Genomic DNA, 18,112 nt, shown 5'->3' with positions numbered 1-18,112 from the left:
TATATAAAAAAAATTAATAAAAAAATTTGAAAAACATTTTTTTTAAAACAACTAAAGTTATTCACTTTAATACCATTCAAATTTCAATACCAATATTTTCAATATTCAACAAATCTCAAAATCATAATTTTTTTCCAAAATTTTCTGTCTACTTATTCTATACTTGCAACTAAAAAAATTTTCAAAAAATTTACGGCAATGCCCCAATTACTCATATGTAGTATATCACTTGACATGGAATCGCTCATATACACCAAAAGAAAATTTTACAAAAAAAAAAGTACTCCAAATTTTTGTTTTTTTTTTTACAAATGTTCCAAAGATTTTTTTACAAAAAGCAATTCTCCAAGCTTGTTTTTACAAAAAAAACCTTCTCCGAAAAATTTTAACTAAAAACATTCCCCAAAGCATTTTTACAAACGAAAGTTCACAAAATTTTCGCGAAAAATTTCTTATAAAAATATAAAAAAAAATTCCAAAAAATGTATTTAAGAAGTATATAAAAACGAATTTCAAAAATGTTTAAAGAACTGAAGATATTCAGTTCTAACAAATCAATACTAATATTTTGAACATTGAATAAGTCTCAAAATTTTGAATTTTTTTCAAAGATTTTTTCAGTTTATTTGCTTACATATATAACTAAATTCTCCAAAAATCAAAAATAAAAATAAAAACTTTTTTCTGAAATTTTTAGAAAAAAAAATTTCCCAAAAATTTTTTATAAAAAACTGTTCCACAAAAAGGTCTAATAAAATAAATAAAATTTTTTTTTTACAAACAAAAACAAAATTGAAAAAAAACTGTTTGATGTTGACAACAACTGAAGATATTCACTTTAACAATTCAATACCAATATTTTCAACATTGAACATTTCTCAAAATTATAATTTTTTTTTTCAAAATTTTTTCAGTTACTTCTTATTATACTCAAGCTTGAAACTAAACCTGTTTTCTGAAATATTTTCGGCAATGTCCATAAGTCTTAGATCACTTGAATAAATCTCAACACTTTTTTTTTGTCAAAATTTATATTAAATATTCAGCCGTTTATATGGAAATCAATACGCAAACACAAAAAAAAAACAAATTGTCAAAAATCGGCAATATTTTACGCTGCTATTATTTTGGCTGCCACAGTACAAATGTCATTGCTCAAAAAACGAAAAATGATCGAAAATCTTATAAAGCTACTGCAACCGGAAATAAATGCCCACACACTTTGATACTGACTTGCTCAAAACCAATATCTTCCTCAAAGTTTTAAGTAACAGCAAAAAATTTAGAAGCCAACACAAAACAAAAAAAATTGACAAGCCAACAATAACTCAATACTAGCTGTGCTCAGTCGATTTCAGCAGAATTTGATTGATCTATTCATTTGAGGTGTGTTCACTACTGGAGACTTCTTTAGCAAATGGCAAACATTTTTAAACGCCTGTAACTGTCATTAAAATTTGTTAACGGCTTTGCCAGAAATATTTTTAAAAGCTATCAATCAAAACGTGTGATAAAGTTTCCCACACAATTCTATTACGTACATTAGCCTCCATTGGTTTTCATTCTCTTTTCTTGCAATGGTTGAAATCTTATTTATCCGATAGATGATGTGCGGTAATGATTGAGGGTGAGTGTTCGGAATCTTTCATTTCATCTTCAGAGGTGCCACAAGGCTGTATTTCTTCTACTCTTCGTTCTATTTATTAATGATATTAGTACCTGCTTCTTGTTTGCCAATTATCTTCTATACACTGATGATATCGAAGTATTTTCTGCGATTAGAATTACTGAGCTTGTTCCTATGTAATCAGAAATTAATGCGCTTGTTCGCTGGTGCAGTAACTCTGGCATCCATCATCAAGGAAAAAATTATAAAAAATCAAATGGGTTTTCTAGCAGCTTCAAACTTGCAATTTATTATACTAAATATAAATGGATTGTAAAATTGCGAAATTCTGATGAAAATATGATATTTTTTTTAATTTTTGTATAAAGTTTGAAATCAGGATTAATAGTTTTGTTTGTTTGACAATGAGAAGAAACGTAATGAACATTAAGGGGTTAGGGATAGTCAGAATTTTCAAAAAATTTGATTTGTATTTTCTTAAAGTATAATATCTTTAAAATATTGGGTGAAAATTTGAAATGAACCTCACAAATACTTTTCAAGTTATTCAATAATTAACAAAGGGCGCTCGGGCGCTTCGGAGCGTTCGCAAAACTTTAAATTCGTTTTTCTCGAAACTATGTTTCTGAACTGGTGACTTCAACACCGTTCGGTAGATTTCAATAAAATGTATACTGCTTTGAAAAACATAAAAAACTCGTGCCTGATCGAGAATTTTTTTTTCCAAAAATTTCGATTTTTTTTACAATTAAATGTAAAATTTCCTGAGGCCGTCATAATGTGGATTTTGAAAACGAAAAGCTTCGATCAGGCACAAGATTGTCTTTTAGTAAAACTGTGTTCTCTTGCCCGATTGATTTTAGATGAATTTCCACGGACTTGTGATGATCACCACAAGGGACTTCTAGAGAAACAGGCTCCATACAAACAGCGAAACTTTTACAATTATTATTATTTTTTTTTTTTTTAATTTTGCTAAAGTCAAGTCGAAACATGATGTATTAATGCTATATTTTTATTTCTTTTAAATAAAGCAATTGATAAAAAAACATAATTGAAAATCATAATTTTTTCGGGTCTCTGACTTAAAAGGCCTTAAAAGAACAAATATAAATATTCAAAGCTAGGCAAAATCTTGAGGTGCTATATTTTTTTCGCGAGCTGCGTGGATGTATTCATGTGTCAGCTGCTTTCTCTAAATTTCTTCTGTATGCCGGTGAGTAGATGATAGAATTTGACATAAAAAAATAATAAAATTGGATAAAATATGATTTCAAGAATAATTTTGGGTTGCTAAAAACGAAAATGATATAAATGTTTATTCAAAGAAGCGATTTCGAATTCTTTATTATACTAGAATTTAGTGGGTGACAAAACTGTATACACATTTTTGTTTTAATTTTGAGTAAAAAACTGCAAAACTTCGATGAAAATCTGTGCAATTATTCTTATTTTTTTTTTTTTAATTTGAAAGGCATTTTTATGAAAAAGCAGTTAAAACTAAACTAAATTAAAATTATTTGTCATACATTTTCTATACATCAAACCGCACTTATTGTGATACCAAGTATAATATATATAAAACAAGTAAGGAAGGCTACATTCGGACCGAAACGGACTGATCTTTATTTACCGCACACATTTTAGTAAATTTTAATTTGAGTTGCGTGTTCATTTTTGAAATCAAACAAACTCAAAGAGAATGAGAATTAAAGAGGAACAGAAGCAAATTTATATTTAGCATACAAAAAGTGGGCGTGGTTTTATCCGATCTCAATAAAAATTATGTGGGATCAAATTGAAGTAGGGAGAAAAACGTGTCAAGTTTAGGTCAGATTTATGAAATCTTTAACGAGGTAGACACATATACCCAAAAATAGGCGTGGCACAGCCTATTGTCTATAATTTTCACTTGCGCCAAATTTTAATAGTTTTACTCCACTTTTAACAGAGCTATAACATTTTTTTTTTAATTTTTGAAAATTACAGTCAAATGGTAGGCAGGCACCGTGGCTATTTACTGATTTCCCCATTTTCAATACCAATCAATCTTGGATAACCGGTTTACCAAGTTTCATTGAATATATTAGTTTGGAGACAACTAAATCTATTATTTTTGCATACATTTTTTGTGCAAATGGTTTGAAATTGTTTTATGATCGATCTCTAGCTTCTGGGCGACGCTACGACTACTAACATGCCGGTCAACTTCGTTTATTGCTGTGATTTTATCGACATTTTCGACACCTGTAACATCAAAAATGCCTGAACGAAGTCGACGAAACCAAAATTGAATGTTAAAGTATGGGCACCATAAACACCATTCACAATTTCAGCGCCTTGGTTTACACTTTCGCTTTTATCAAAGAAAAAACTGTAAAATGTACCGCAAAGGAATTTTCTTAGTGTGAAATGTCACCTTAACAACGAGCACAAACTTTAAATTGTTTGATTGATACTTAACGAGTGAATGGAGAGCTCCGAATGAATCAATAAAAAAAAAAATAACATCGTTTTTTTGCAACACAGAAAGATATGATTTTTTTTTTTTTGTTTTTTCCTGTATGAACTGCTAAAAGAGTTTCAGAAATGTTTCAACAGCTGACTCAAACGCTGGTATAAATGCATTGCAGTAGATGGGGAGCAGCACTTTGGAGGAGTTAATATTACTTTTGAGGAATAAACTTGTATTTTGAATTTTCGGAATATATTCCGGGAACTAATCAAGATACTATATGTCTACAACTATCTCGATTCCTTTATGCCGTTACATACAACCGTTAATTGAATACAATTTTTATACCCTCGTGGATTAGTGAGCCTCGTTGAGTAAATAGCTGTTCTTTAAAAAAAATTCCAAAAAAATTATATTTTTTTTGGTCTTCAATGAAGAATAATAAGTATATGGAAAAGCAAATTTCATTGCATATTTAATTTCACATCTCTTCTTCTTCTTCGTTCAATAAACTATTTGACCTACCCTAGTAAATGTTTGTTGTACACCAGTGCTCTAGAAATAAATGAAGCATATCATTGGCATTTACGTTTTGATAACCCAATCAATTTATTGCTACTTTTAAACTACAAATTTCACAAGTCGATAGATAGTCAAAACACTGTGAAACCGGAATATATCACACCTTTACGAACAAAAACCTTAAATATACATATTAAGTCAACATAAATAAAAACAAAACAAACGGAAGTCACTTTTGCGCAAAAGGTGCCAAACACACACCAAGGGAAAGTAACTAAAGAGGTTGGAAGGTGGTTGGGGGAGGCAATGCAAACTTGCCAGACACGCTGTCTGCATAAAACCCGGCATAGAGAAAATGTGCCAAGTGTTTAACTTTTCCAGAATACCATAGACAAACTTATGCTATGAAACACATACATACATGCATACAGCACGCTAAAATATGTATAAGTGTGTGTGCAGCAAGCATTTTAGCAGGCACATATCTATTTATATGCAAAAGTTTGTGAGTGCTTTGGCATTTTTGTTCTTTTAATTTTATTATACAACTTTCAAGGTTGAAAATCACACACACACACACACACACACACACACGCACATAACCACAACTGTAGAAAGTTTTGTAAACACAAGTTGAGAAACTCAAGTGCAAGTGCGAAATTTTTGAACTACTAGACGCCAACACATGCACACACAAACGCAAGAATAAAGATTTGCAGCATGCGATCAAGCATTTATTTATTTACACTCATGCATTGCATATACAAGTGTGTATGTATGTATGAATGCATGGAAAATAAATGATTACGGTAAATTCATGCATGCGCACATACATATATGGAGACGAACAACGTACGTATATTAACCTATTGCTCTAGTTTTAAAACTAAATCTTCCGGTATTCTTTTGGGGCGGACAGAGGTGAAGCTCTTTGCAAAATCAAGGAAGGCCAACAGAGGATGGCAGTGCCAGGTTGAGCAAAACGGCAGATGCATGGGAAGCACACGACACAGAAATACATATGCATATATATGCATGTGTATGTATATATGTATGTACATATGTGCGTGCGAGCATACTTGTATATATTTGTATACATTTAGCAGAAAACCGACGGGTCGATAACTGACTGGAAGAGGACTTTACTAAAACTCGAAAGCCGCACATTCTCAAATAAATGCAAATAAGCACACATGTTTGTATATATGTATGTATGTATTTATGTATGCATGCATGTACAACCGAATGTGCATTACACAAATTCAGAGACATGAAAATGGGGAAACGAGCAGTTGGCTTTGAATGTTGGCCAGTCAGCCTTAGACTTGGCTGAAGTGGTCAACGACAACAATAAAACGCAGAGACGTACACGTAGTTATTGTCAATATATACATACATATAAGTATTTGATTCTTTGCTAAATATTTAATGATTTTTGGCATGACATAGAGATCTCACAAGAAGTGCTAATATTTGGTTACAAAATTCTCTTTAAAATTCGCTTGACTTTACTACACAAAAGGGTTACGCATACGCCATGTACCTACCACAAGAGCGATGAGAGTGAGAGCAACAAACTTGTAGGAGAATAGAGGGCATACACTAACAATCAATAACCAACAGCGATACATAGCAACAAAAAAAAGAGGAAAACATTGCATACAATTTGAAATGAAAATGCAAGGCAAGAGAAGTGGAGATGAATTGGAGCACAAATATGCTCACATACATACACACATAAGCATCCACCTCCTCTGTATATGAGTAGTTTGAGAAAACAAGGAGAAGTAACTGTAGCATTGCTCCTAAGAGCGTAGTGTAGTCAACAACAAGCACAAGATATCAACGCTATATTGACAGCAATTGAAGGGAAGAAGAGGAATTGAAATTGTAATGGAGAGCATCAGCTAACCTCAAACGGACTGCAAGTAGAACCGTACAGCACAGAAGCTATGAAAAATTTTGTTCGCATTACACTTCAAAAACAGGTACGCAGTGAAGCAGAGTGCATGCAACGCATCTAGGTGTGCATGTGGGAGTATGCATATGTACATACATATGTACTAGGATGTAGCAACAAATCAGCAAGCAATCACGCTTACATGCAGCAGCTTTTCTGCATCCTAATGCGCTACAAGCAGGCAGCACTCAGAGCAAATTTTTAGACTGCCTCTAAACAAGAGTGCATCATATACCATACATTCGTGCGTACATCCATGCATACGTGCATAAGGATGTAATTAGTGGGTGAGTTGATAGGTTAGATGCATGCACAATACCAGCGCTCTTCATTTGGCTGTCCATCTTAGTGATTTCTGAATATTTCGTATTCATTGCTGGTGAGTACATAATGCAACCATACATACACGCAGAATATACCCGTATAGCTATTAGGAAATACATAAGTAGAAACATACATACATACGTGCATATATATGTGTACAAAAGCCTGTATGTGAAAGAGTCATACTAAGATGTGTGTACATATTCTGCTATGCCTTCTCATTAGTCTCCCTACCACTAGCATACATATACACATAATGCTGTGCGAGTGCATTTGCATGTGCATGTCTATATTATATAGACTCTTTGCCATTGACTCAGGCATTGATTTGTTATTAAGAACAATTTGAGAGACAGTGCAGCCTAATATACCAAAGTCTGTTACAGCAAACTCACATAACACGATTTTTTTTCATTATTTCCCACAACAAATACCTGTAGTTAGATATTAGTTGCGGTTCAGCAAGACTAATTAAAACAAAGTCATTTATATGACAAGACAAAAAGCTAGATTTTAACCTTCCGTTAGGCGCTGACACTTCCAAGTACATAAGTATAACAACAACTCAATATAAATAGGAAACTGAAACGAAAAAATGTAAAAAGTGGCTTTCGCGTTATGTTGATTGGGCAAACATTTTTTTGAGGTTGGTTGGTTGGAGGCTCTGATTGACGCCTGTGTCAAATTTCATGTCTTTATCTTCATTGGTTTCATAGTTATTTTTGCCTCTTGTGAATATTTAAAAGTGAATTAGCGATTTTCGTTTCTCACTTGCTTTGAAAAAGAAATCTCGTTTGAAAAAATACAAAAAAACATTTTTCGTTCTCTATCATTGGTTTTTTTTTTTAAATAGTTTTTATTTATTTTTATAATTTGTCAAGGAATAAGCTAAAATAAATAATAAAATAAAATCGTTGGTTTCATAGCAACGCGTATCTCTTGTGAGCAATTAAAACTGCACTAATATCGTCAAGGTTCTAAAAACACCGAAGTTCATTTGAAAAAAAATTTCGCTTTAAAACCTTTAAAGGGAAAATTGTTGACTAAGAGGCGGTCATAAATCTCAGCATAACTGGGAATGAGACTTCCTCTTGATTAAGAGGCGGTCATAAATCTCATCTTAACTGGGAATGAGACTTCCATGTATACTTGAGCCTGAAATAAACAAACTATTATTAAGCAAACATCGTGCCAAGGTAAACAAACTCGCTCAAAAATCAAGACCAGGCTAACGGTTTTCTTCAACTACACGGCCAAGGCAAGAGGTGTAGAAAATTCCTATCCAGAACGATGGGCTTTTAAGCTGTTTTTTATTATGCATTAATTATTTAAATTTAATGTTGTTATACATTGTTACAGTCTGTTACTTCATTTGAAGTGAGTTTTTGTTATAATTTTTTTTAAAGTATTTATTGTAAAGAACTCAAGATACAAATTTTGGCTTTCAATCAAAATTTGAATTTAAAAAAACTTGAGAAACTACTCGAATGTAGTTAGAAATAACTTTTAAAGTATCAATCTGAGCTAAATATAATATTATATTTACGCATATGAAATAAAAATTCAGAAATAATTGATTTGCAAAACAATTTAACCCATTTTTATCTGTCTTAGTTGGTATTTTGTGGAACAACATCAAGATGCAGGCCACAAATAGGAGTAGGAAATTGGCTGTACGCGCACCAATTATACATATATCTATATATAGTTGGTCATTTAGACCCATTATTTGACAAGTACTTTAAAATCATCTCACAAAGAAGTTACAAGGTTAAAAGGTTACACAAGTAGATACCCTTGGTGCATTTCATTGAAGATATTCTCTGATAAAAACTTTATGCGATTATTAAAAATGGCCAAAAAAGGAAACAAGGAATACCTATGTATGTTATTATTTTCTTATGCTATGTTAAGTTATTTTTTTATGTTATGTTATGCTTTATTTTCTTATGCTATGTTATGTTATTATTTTCCTATGTTATGTTATGTTACAATATTATTTTCTTATGCTATGCTATGTTATTATTGTCTTATGCTATGTTATGTTATTATTTTCTTATGTTATGTTATGTTATTATTTTTTTTGTGTTGTGTTATGCTATTATTTTCTTATGCTATGCTATGTTATTATTTTTTTATGTTGTGTCATGCTACTACTTTTTTATGTTATGTTATGTTATTATTTTCTTATGCTATGTTATGTTATTATTTTCTTATGTTATGTTATGCTATTATTTTTTTATGCTATGTTATGTTATTATTTTTTTATGTTGTGTTATGCTATTACTTTCTTATGTTATGTTATGTTATTATTTTCTTATGTTATGTTATGCTATTATTTTCTTATGTTATGTCATGTTATTATTCAACCTTATTTTCTTATGTTATGTTATGTTATCTTTAGAGTATATTTCGTCCCCTAAGTATAACAATAGCCTATGTGCTCATAGGCTATTATTTTTTTATTGAATTTTCGGATTCTCCATCGTCGATTTTTATGTGGTCAAAATTTGGTCAAATTCTAGTTCCACAAAGTGCGTCAAAACGTCAGTCAAAAATAATAAATATTTACAGACATAGCGAGATTTGAGTGAGAGCTACTTTCGACAAAAAGTTTGAAATTCATTTTCTCAAAACATCAAAAAATGTATAGGCTATTTTAATACTAAGGGGACGATTTGGTTTCATTTCGCCCCCAAAAAGAGTGTAGCACAATGAATTCCTTCCACTCGGTATAATAATTCATTCCAACAACATTTCTGTTTTGTTCTCAAGCCTTTAAAAACACCCGATAGAACGATAATTAACTGGGTCGTTTTTATACTACTTTTTGCCCTTTTAGATCAATCTAGCCAAATTAATTTCCTCTAGAAGAAAATATTTTTTGATAAAGGAGTTATTTTTAAATCGCGATCTATCCAAAAATGGACGGGGATCGTCAAAAAAGAAATACTGTTGCAGATTTTAAGTGCTCTAATATATTTATGTATGCATATCATATCACTTTAAATTTTTGAAGGGAATGCCTCAATAAAAATGCGTGCCAGTCTTGCATTAAAGCTTTCTGAAGTATCATTAATTTTTAGGTATGCATTCGCAAAAACACCAACGTTTCCATGCATACAATAGTCACACAGATACAAGACTACACACACACGCACCACTTTTAACTAATTTTCACAATTTCATTTAAAGTCTGTAGAAATGGCAAACATAAAATTAACAGCTCATGTTTGTTTTGTTTTTGTTGCATTTTTTGCATATTTTAAAATAAACGACCATAATTGCGGCTGTCAAGTTAAATTGTATCAGCAGGAGTAATGAGCAATTGAAAGGCGGAAAAAACAAAAGAAGCAAATTTTAAAAACAAAAATAAACAAATTATAAGTGCATAAGTGCAGTACCCAGTAAACAATACACCGCACTAACCACATTAAAAGCACTTAAGTCTTGTTAACAAATGGAACTGCGCCAATTGTGGTTACATACATGTGGGCATATGTATGTATTCATGTACATTAGGGTGGGTAAATTTTTTGTCGGTTCTCCCGGATTCGGATTCTATGTATATGAAATTCCAAAAAAAAATTGTTAAAGTTAAAAAAATGATAAAAAAAGCACTTTCTCCAGGTTTAATCAAATAAAAATCACAACTAACTAGTTTGAATAATTTCTTGTTGTACATCATTTGAAAGGTCTGACAATATCATTTTCAAAACATATAAAATATTGAAAATCGGTGAAAAAATGACTGAGATATCCGTAGATTACCGCGCAAAGTCTGAGAAAACGGTTTTTTATAAATAGATAAAAATTGGAGGGTACAAAAAATTGGAGGGTATAAAAATATAATATAAATATTCTTATGCATTATTCGACCATATAAACAACCTACAGTGTGTAATTTATCAGGTGTATTTTCAATGTTGCACGGTGTTATTATTCTTAATAGGGTGTATGCACTTTCTATAAGTAAATCAAACAAAAACTTGCCGAAAATCCAAAAACAATTAAATTGTAAAATACAGCGCACGCTCGATAACGTGAACGCTCTAAATGCGTGAACACCCCAAAACGTGAACAGACATTTTTAAAACGTTAACAAACCCAAAAAGCTCTATAACATGAACAATAAACGTTACAATTATTTGAATGTAGTTTACATTGATCTCAAGTAATTCTGAAATTGGCTAGTCCCCTAATTATAAAATAGGCATTTTATTCGTAATTGCATGTAAGGAGTAAAATATTTCAGTCGCGGTTTTGGTTTTGCAAAGAGTGTTTCGTCTTATGTTTTCTGGTGAAAATGAGTTCTAAAAAACCCGTGCGCTTGACTTTAAAACAAGAGGCTAAAATTCTCGGCTTTTTTAAAAAAAAAAGCTCACCTGTGACGATTTTAGCAAAGAAATATAATGTTGCTAAATCAACAACTTGTAACATTAAAGCGAAAAAGCAAGTGATTTTAAAATGCGTCAACAACACGTATTGTGGACCTGAAAATAGAAAAATTCTGCTTTCTTCAGAGTTGCCCAAAATGGAGAGAGCCCTTTATCGTTGGTTTATCCGAATGTGAGATAAAAACTGGCCAGTAAGTACTATAATGTTGAAAGAAAATGAAGCAAACTTCTGCGCTAGTGATGGATGGCTTCAAGGATTCAAGAAGAGGTACGGTATTCGTCTTCTTAAAATATCAGGCGAAAAACTGTCTTCGCAACCTCAGCTAGTGGATCCGTTTAAAGAAAAACTTAAAGCTAAAATGGCCGAATTGGAGTTGTGCAACGATCAGTTATATACTGCTGATGAGTCGGGGTTATTCTGGAGACTTTTGCCAGAGAAAAGGTACGCGTCAAGTTTGGAGAAGAGAGCCCCAGGGGTAAATTCCGAGAAGCAGCGAATCACGTTTTTATGCTGTTCAAACGCCACTGGATCCAACAAGCTTAAGCTTTTGGTAATTGGATAGGCGAAGAATCGTCGCTGCTTTAAAAACTTTCAGTGTCCCACCGACTATAAGAGCTTGAAATCCGCCTGGATGACGTCGACTATTTTCAAGCAATGGTTTCATGAGTCATTTGTTCCGCAGGTGAATATTCGTTTTAAGTTTTGTCCGATTTTTAAGGTTAACTGGTTGCTTTTCAAGGTTACATCGTTTTTAAAGGACATAGCCTTACAAACCAATTAACGCTCTCCTCCTAATCGACAAAGCTCCTTCTCACCCAAATGAAGCTGAATTGACAACGGACAATGGGCAAATTTTGCAATATTTATGCCACCAAACGTTTCTTCCCTCATTCAACCGATCGATCAGAATGCAATAAAAATCACTAAGTTGCATTACAGAAACAGCCTTCTAGCTTCAATAGCAGCGACAAAGTCTGATTTGCTGATGATCCGAAGATAATGTTCCGTTGGCGGTTTTAAAAGAAAAATGGGAAGCTGAACTTCGCACCTTGATGAGCAACACCGTCGATCTCCTTAGCAGTTTTAATTCTGAGGTTCATTCGTGTTCGCAGGTATGCTCAAAGATATGTATGTGGGTTATTGAAAAAACTTTTTTTATTAAAACTTTCAGATTGAATTCACGTTACCAGCCATTCATGAATGGAACGAAGATATCGAGGAGGGCAATGCAAATGTCGATCATCAACAAGATAACGAATCCGATGATTACAGCGTATCAGAGCAACTGGAGAAAATTAAGCCGACTGAAGCAGTTGAAATTTTCAACAAGGCATTAATATGGGCTGGCCATGAAGACGTCGATCAAAATGATATGAGTGTACTAAGGCGGTTAAGGGAGAAAGCTGTGCTTCAAGTTTTAGAAAAACAGAAGATACAAAAAAACATGACTGATTTTTTTAAATAAAACCATCATATGACTTAATTTTCAATTAATACGTAACGAAAACAGGAATAAAATGTGAATTTAAATATGAACAAATATATTTGCTTAGTCTTTTTGGGCATTCCAAAACGAGAACACTTTTGTTAACCTGAACTGCCTTGGTTTAAATTAGTTCACGTTATCGAGCGTGCGCTGTAGCTTCAAAAATTTATTTTTATCATTTTTTTCTAGTTAATTTTTTCTCGTATATTTTTCTTTAAGTAAATCAAACTAAAAGTTGTAAAAACTCCAAAAACAATTAAATTTAACAAAGCTTCAAAAATTTATTTTTATACTTTTTTTCTAATGAATATTTTTTTGTATGAAATTTTTTTATGTAAACCAAACTAAAACTTGCAAAAAATCCAAAAACAATTAAATTCTACAAAGCTTCAAAAATTTATATTACTTAAATTTTTTTCTAGTTACTATTTTTTTCGTATATATTTTTTTATGTTAATCAAACTAAAACTTGCAAAAAATCCAAAAACAATTAAATTCTACAAAGCTTTAAAAATTTATTTTTATAATTTTTTTCTAATCAATATTTTTTTCGTATGTTGTTTTTTTTTGTTATATAAATCAATCTAAAACTTGCAAAAAAAATTCCGGTTTACAATCTTTCAAAATGTTTTTTTTTATAAATTTCTTTCTACACAATAATTTTGTTTCGTGTTATAATAATAATAAATAATAACTTATTTACAATTATTTTGGTTGTAGATCCTTTATACTTTCCATTGGAGGTGCATTTTTCCTACTTTCCATCTTCATTGTCATAGCTGCCTCTCAATTTTCATATTAATTAAACATAGCTGGGGGCGCGAAATTTACTTTAAGGCGCTGCTATAGACATTTTTTCTTAGAATTTTATGTAAAATCCACAGCTCCAACGAACAATATCGACAAAAATCGTTCCATACAAATTGGCCTACCCTAATACACACACATTCATATGTATGCAAATATCATAAAGAGATGCGTAGATATATTCATGCGTCTATGCTTACTTTAATACAATGGTATGTGAGCAAGTGTACGCATGTGTATGTGTGCGTGGGTGCACACTTATCAATTACACTCAATTCAGACAACTTCAATCACCAGTTGACTTTACTGCACTGAACTTTAATGGAGTAGCCACACAAAAGATGCTGGGGTGTCTCTTACGCAGCGAAATAGTTTGCCGGCTATTGGCGTGTGTGTGTGTGTGTGGGCGAGTGAATTAGCAGAAATTAAGACCTCAAGTATTTGAACTTCAATTCTTTTCAATTGCAGGCACATTTACAGTTTTTGTGTAAACAATTGTTTAAGTAGTTGTTTTTAAGTCTCTTTTGACGAAGCCACTTTGCAAAGCAACGCAATTTGGCATTTGTTGGCACCACACGAAAGGGGTCTTGTTGGTGTTTAAGAAAATAAATTCAAATACCGTGCCAATGTGTCAAAATGTCAGAAAATACAGAAAACAGAAAACCCAAACAAATGTTAATAACAAATATGCCAAAGTAGGCAAATAAGCAGAAATATGAAATATAAAAAAGAGCGCAAAACTGACTTAGCATTGACTGTTGTATAATATAAAATATTATGAGCGCATACGCTTTGGTTGCTTTTGCTTCTATGGCATATCAATAAAATTTGTATCGTTATGCTTGTTGTCATGAACTTGACTCAATGTGTTGAACTTGATATTTCCATCGCCACTGCACAAACGGAATGCGGAGTACAAAATGATAACTCAAAAAATCAAAAAAATTGCAAGTGCAGTTTCTAATAGACGACAGCTTGGCAGAAGACTGACGCGAATTTCTGAAGTTGGTTGAGGCGCCATTGGGTAAGCATTACACTTGTAATGTACAAAATAAATTCATATTTTACTTACATACTTCCATGGGTAAAAGTTTTTAATATTTCGATTAATATGCAACTCCTTTTCTGGCAGATCGATCCACTTACCTAAAACAGGAAGAAAATAAGTTTTTAGTAACTGATTTTTTATTATATATGGAAGTAGAGAATATGATAATATAAAACAGGAAAATGATCACTTCTTTTTTTCTTCTAAAAGCAAAGACTGCTCAGAAGCAAAAGTCTACAGATTTTACTCGTAACTAAAATATGGGCGAAACCGGTCCGTGGCTGCCAATGAATGATTTTCCATTTTTTTTTGAATTTTGAAAGAATCAGATGTTTTACGAATAAGCAATGCAAAAACAGTGGTAACAAAAGCTTGCTATAAAGAATAATTTTAAACAGAGTAGTGAAATTCTTTAAAGGTGCTTAAAAAATTAGCCACGGATTTTTAGAAATATTTTTTTATCAAAAACTAATCTACTAAGGAACATTTTTGCAAGAGCTCTTTCGATACAGAACCGATTGAACATTTACCGTGAGGCTCACTTCTCAAATAAGATGAAGTCGAGTGGTCAAAAGAGTTATATGGGGCAAAACACGTCACGTGTATTCGCATAAAAACTTCTCGATTCGACTTTGATGAGATTTGATGAAGAAGCTCTACTTACTATATAGTAGCATAATTAGATGAAGAGGAAATAAATATTGAGCGATAGCCATAATGTAGGAGCTCAAAATTTTGATTTCGTTTGGAGGTATTTTCTCTCTGAATTATAAGCCGAATAATTGCACCAGAGGAAACAAAATAAAAGCCCTTTGCCTTCTGTACTTTTCGGTAAAATAAATTTGTGTGGTAAAAAAAAAATGTTCCAAATAATTGTTCAACTTTTTTATTTTTTTTTTTACTTGTTTTTTTTCTTTTAATTAAGTAAAAATTCTGCAAACGCCGTTTATGAGCTGCTTTCCGTATTTGGCGATCGAAAAAAGCAAGAAATCGAGCAACTTTTGTGGTAAAAAAACTTGTCGAAATATTTTTTCTACTTTTTAAATTTTTTTTCTATTTATTTTAATTAAACATAAATTGTGCAAAAGGTAGTGGCAAATATTGAGTAATTGGCGAGTTAAAGAGTTGACATAAAAAAAATTGTTGTATGTCTTTTTCCTTTGAATTGTAATTCAAGAGAAAACAAAATAAGTGGTTTCTTCTATAGGATTTTTTCCGCATTTTCCGATAAAAGTTAACAATAAGAATAACTATTTTTTACGGGATAATTTTTTTTTTTTTCTTAAATTTTAAATTCGACAATTTTAATTTTCTTTTCTTAACTAAGCACTAATTGTGCAAAATGAGGGCAGAAAATATTGACTAGCGGCCGAGATATAAGAGCTCAAAATGCTTGCTCTTTTCGATATATTTTTTCAGTACGATATTTTCCGATAAAAAGAATGTAAAAAAGGCGAAAATTGTAATTTTATTTTATTTTTTTCTTTCGGATTTCTTTTTTTTTTGTTTTCTTTTTTTGTTTTTTTTTTCTTTTGTTTTTGTTTAATTAAGCATGAATTGTGCGTAAGAGGGTAAGGAAATATTGTCTTGTTTATATAGGGGCTTAAAAAAAAACAAAAAATTTGTTTAAGCCTTTTCCCCTTTGAATTTTAAGTTAAATAACTGGGTCTAAGATAAAACAAAATAAGTTTCTTCTGCAGAAGTTCTTATTCCATATTCCCAGTAAATTTGAACAATTTGTTGGCAAACTTTTTTTTGATTTCAGGGTTTGTTCATTTGGCTTTATAATTAAGCACAAATTGTGTAAAGGGGGTGGGGAAGTGCGTAACCGAAATATAGGGGTTCAACATTCAACATTTTTAATGAATTTTTTTCGATGAAACATGTAAAAAAAATTTTTTTTTGGTAAACACATTTCTTTTTACAATTTTTTTAAGGGGATAGATACTTGTAAAATTTCGAAAAAAAAACTTTTTAACATTTTTTTATTAAAAAAAAATTTTTTTTTTTTTCATAAAATGTTAATATAATCCTTTAAGAATATGTGAAAAAATTTTAGAACGTAAATTTAAGTATTTCTTATATTACAGATCGTCAGCCGTGTCGACTCTATTCTTTGCGTTCGAGCGCTGGAGAGGTATGTACACATAGTTATGTATTCTAACCTTAGACGCGTTTTTCTCAAAACTATATTTTTCGAATTGGCGTACACGATAACTCGAAAAGTTATTGACCGATCTCCCTGAAATTTTGCACACATCTTTTTCATGATATTACTTTCTATGTGAATACAAGTTTTCGTAAACTTTTCGAAAAATAATTTTTTCGAAGCAAAAATAGTTGGAAAATTCGCCCCAAAATTCTTTTCTTTCTTTTTTTTTGAAGCATTTTATTCTGCGAATTTTTTTTTTGCCATTTTTTTAATTCATATAGAAATTATGACATTAATAAACAAAAAACATTTTTGGTTTTTTGTATTCAGGTCACTGACGTCGATGCTACAATGCACGCCGATTGAGAAGCCCCGCTCGACCTTCCTGGAAGAATTGAGTGTACATCCGCCATTTTAAATGATTAAAATAAAAAAAAAATTTATAATATTTTAATGTATAAATAAACTGTATGCCAATTTTGAAAAAAAATATATTGACTTCTTTATTTTAAATAATTTTAATGAAAATCAGGAAAAATATGCCCGTTTACAGGTATCTGTCCCCTTAAGGGGGGCCTATTATCAGTGGCTTTAAAAAAAGGAGTTTTTTCTCAATTTGTTTTCGAGGCGAAAAAAGCGACACAGAGAAATAATCTTTTGCATTTATTTGAAGGCTAAATCATGAGAGTAATAAACAATTTTTTAACATAATTAAAAAAACATAATGGCGGACATAGGCTAGTAAAACGGCGTGTAAGATTGCGGTCTTAGTTTTCATCTGAAACACAAAAGAAAAATATTGTCTTGTTCAGAAGGCTTTCCACATATAATAGACTACTTGAATAAAAATATGAAAAAATTAACACAGAATTAATTATTGACAAAAATTGCTTTTTTTCGCTATTTTTTTCTAAAAAGTGTTAAATAACATTAAAAAATGATTTTTTTTTTTTGTATTTTGCTAGTTAATTGGTTGATCATTTTAATTATCTTTATATAGATTATCGGTTTGAAACGATAACATTCGTAGTGTTTTTTAAATCTTACACGCCATTTTCAAAAACATGATTTTGAGAAAACGTATTTCAAAGTTTTCAGAAAGTAGACAGTATACTCACACGATGCCTGTAACTCCGAAATCACTTTGAATTCCGCTATAAAATTTTGAGGGCATATAATATATTTATCGACTGCAGTAAAAAAAGATCGATTTTTTGAAGCCGACTGATAAAAGGCCCCCCTAATATTCGATTTTTCAATTTTTTCATTTTTAACATTTTTTTATTCAAAAATTTCTTTAATTTTTTGTTTTTTTACGTTTGTTTAATTACGA

The sequence above is a fragment of the Anastrepha ludens genome, chromosome 5, assembly GCF_028408465.1.
Source record: "Anastrepha ludens isolate Willacy chromosome 5, idAnaLude1.1, whole genome shotgun sequence".
In the NCBI taxonomy this organism is placed as follows: Eukaryota; Metazoa; Arthropoda; class Insecta; order Diptera; family Tephritidae; genus Anastrepha; species Anastrepha ludens.
Note: the sequence above shows the minus strand (reverse complement) of the source record.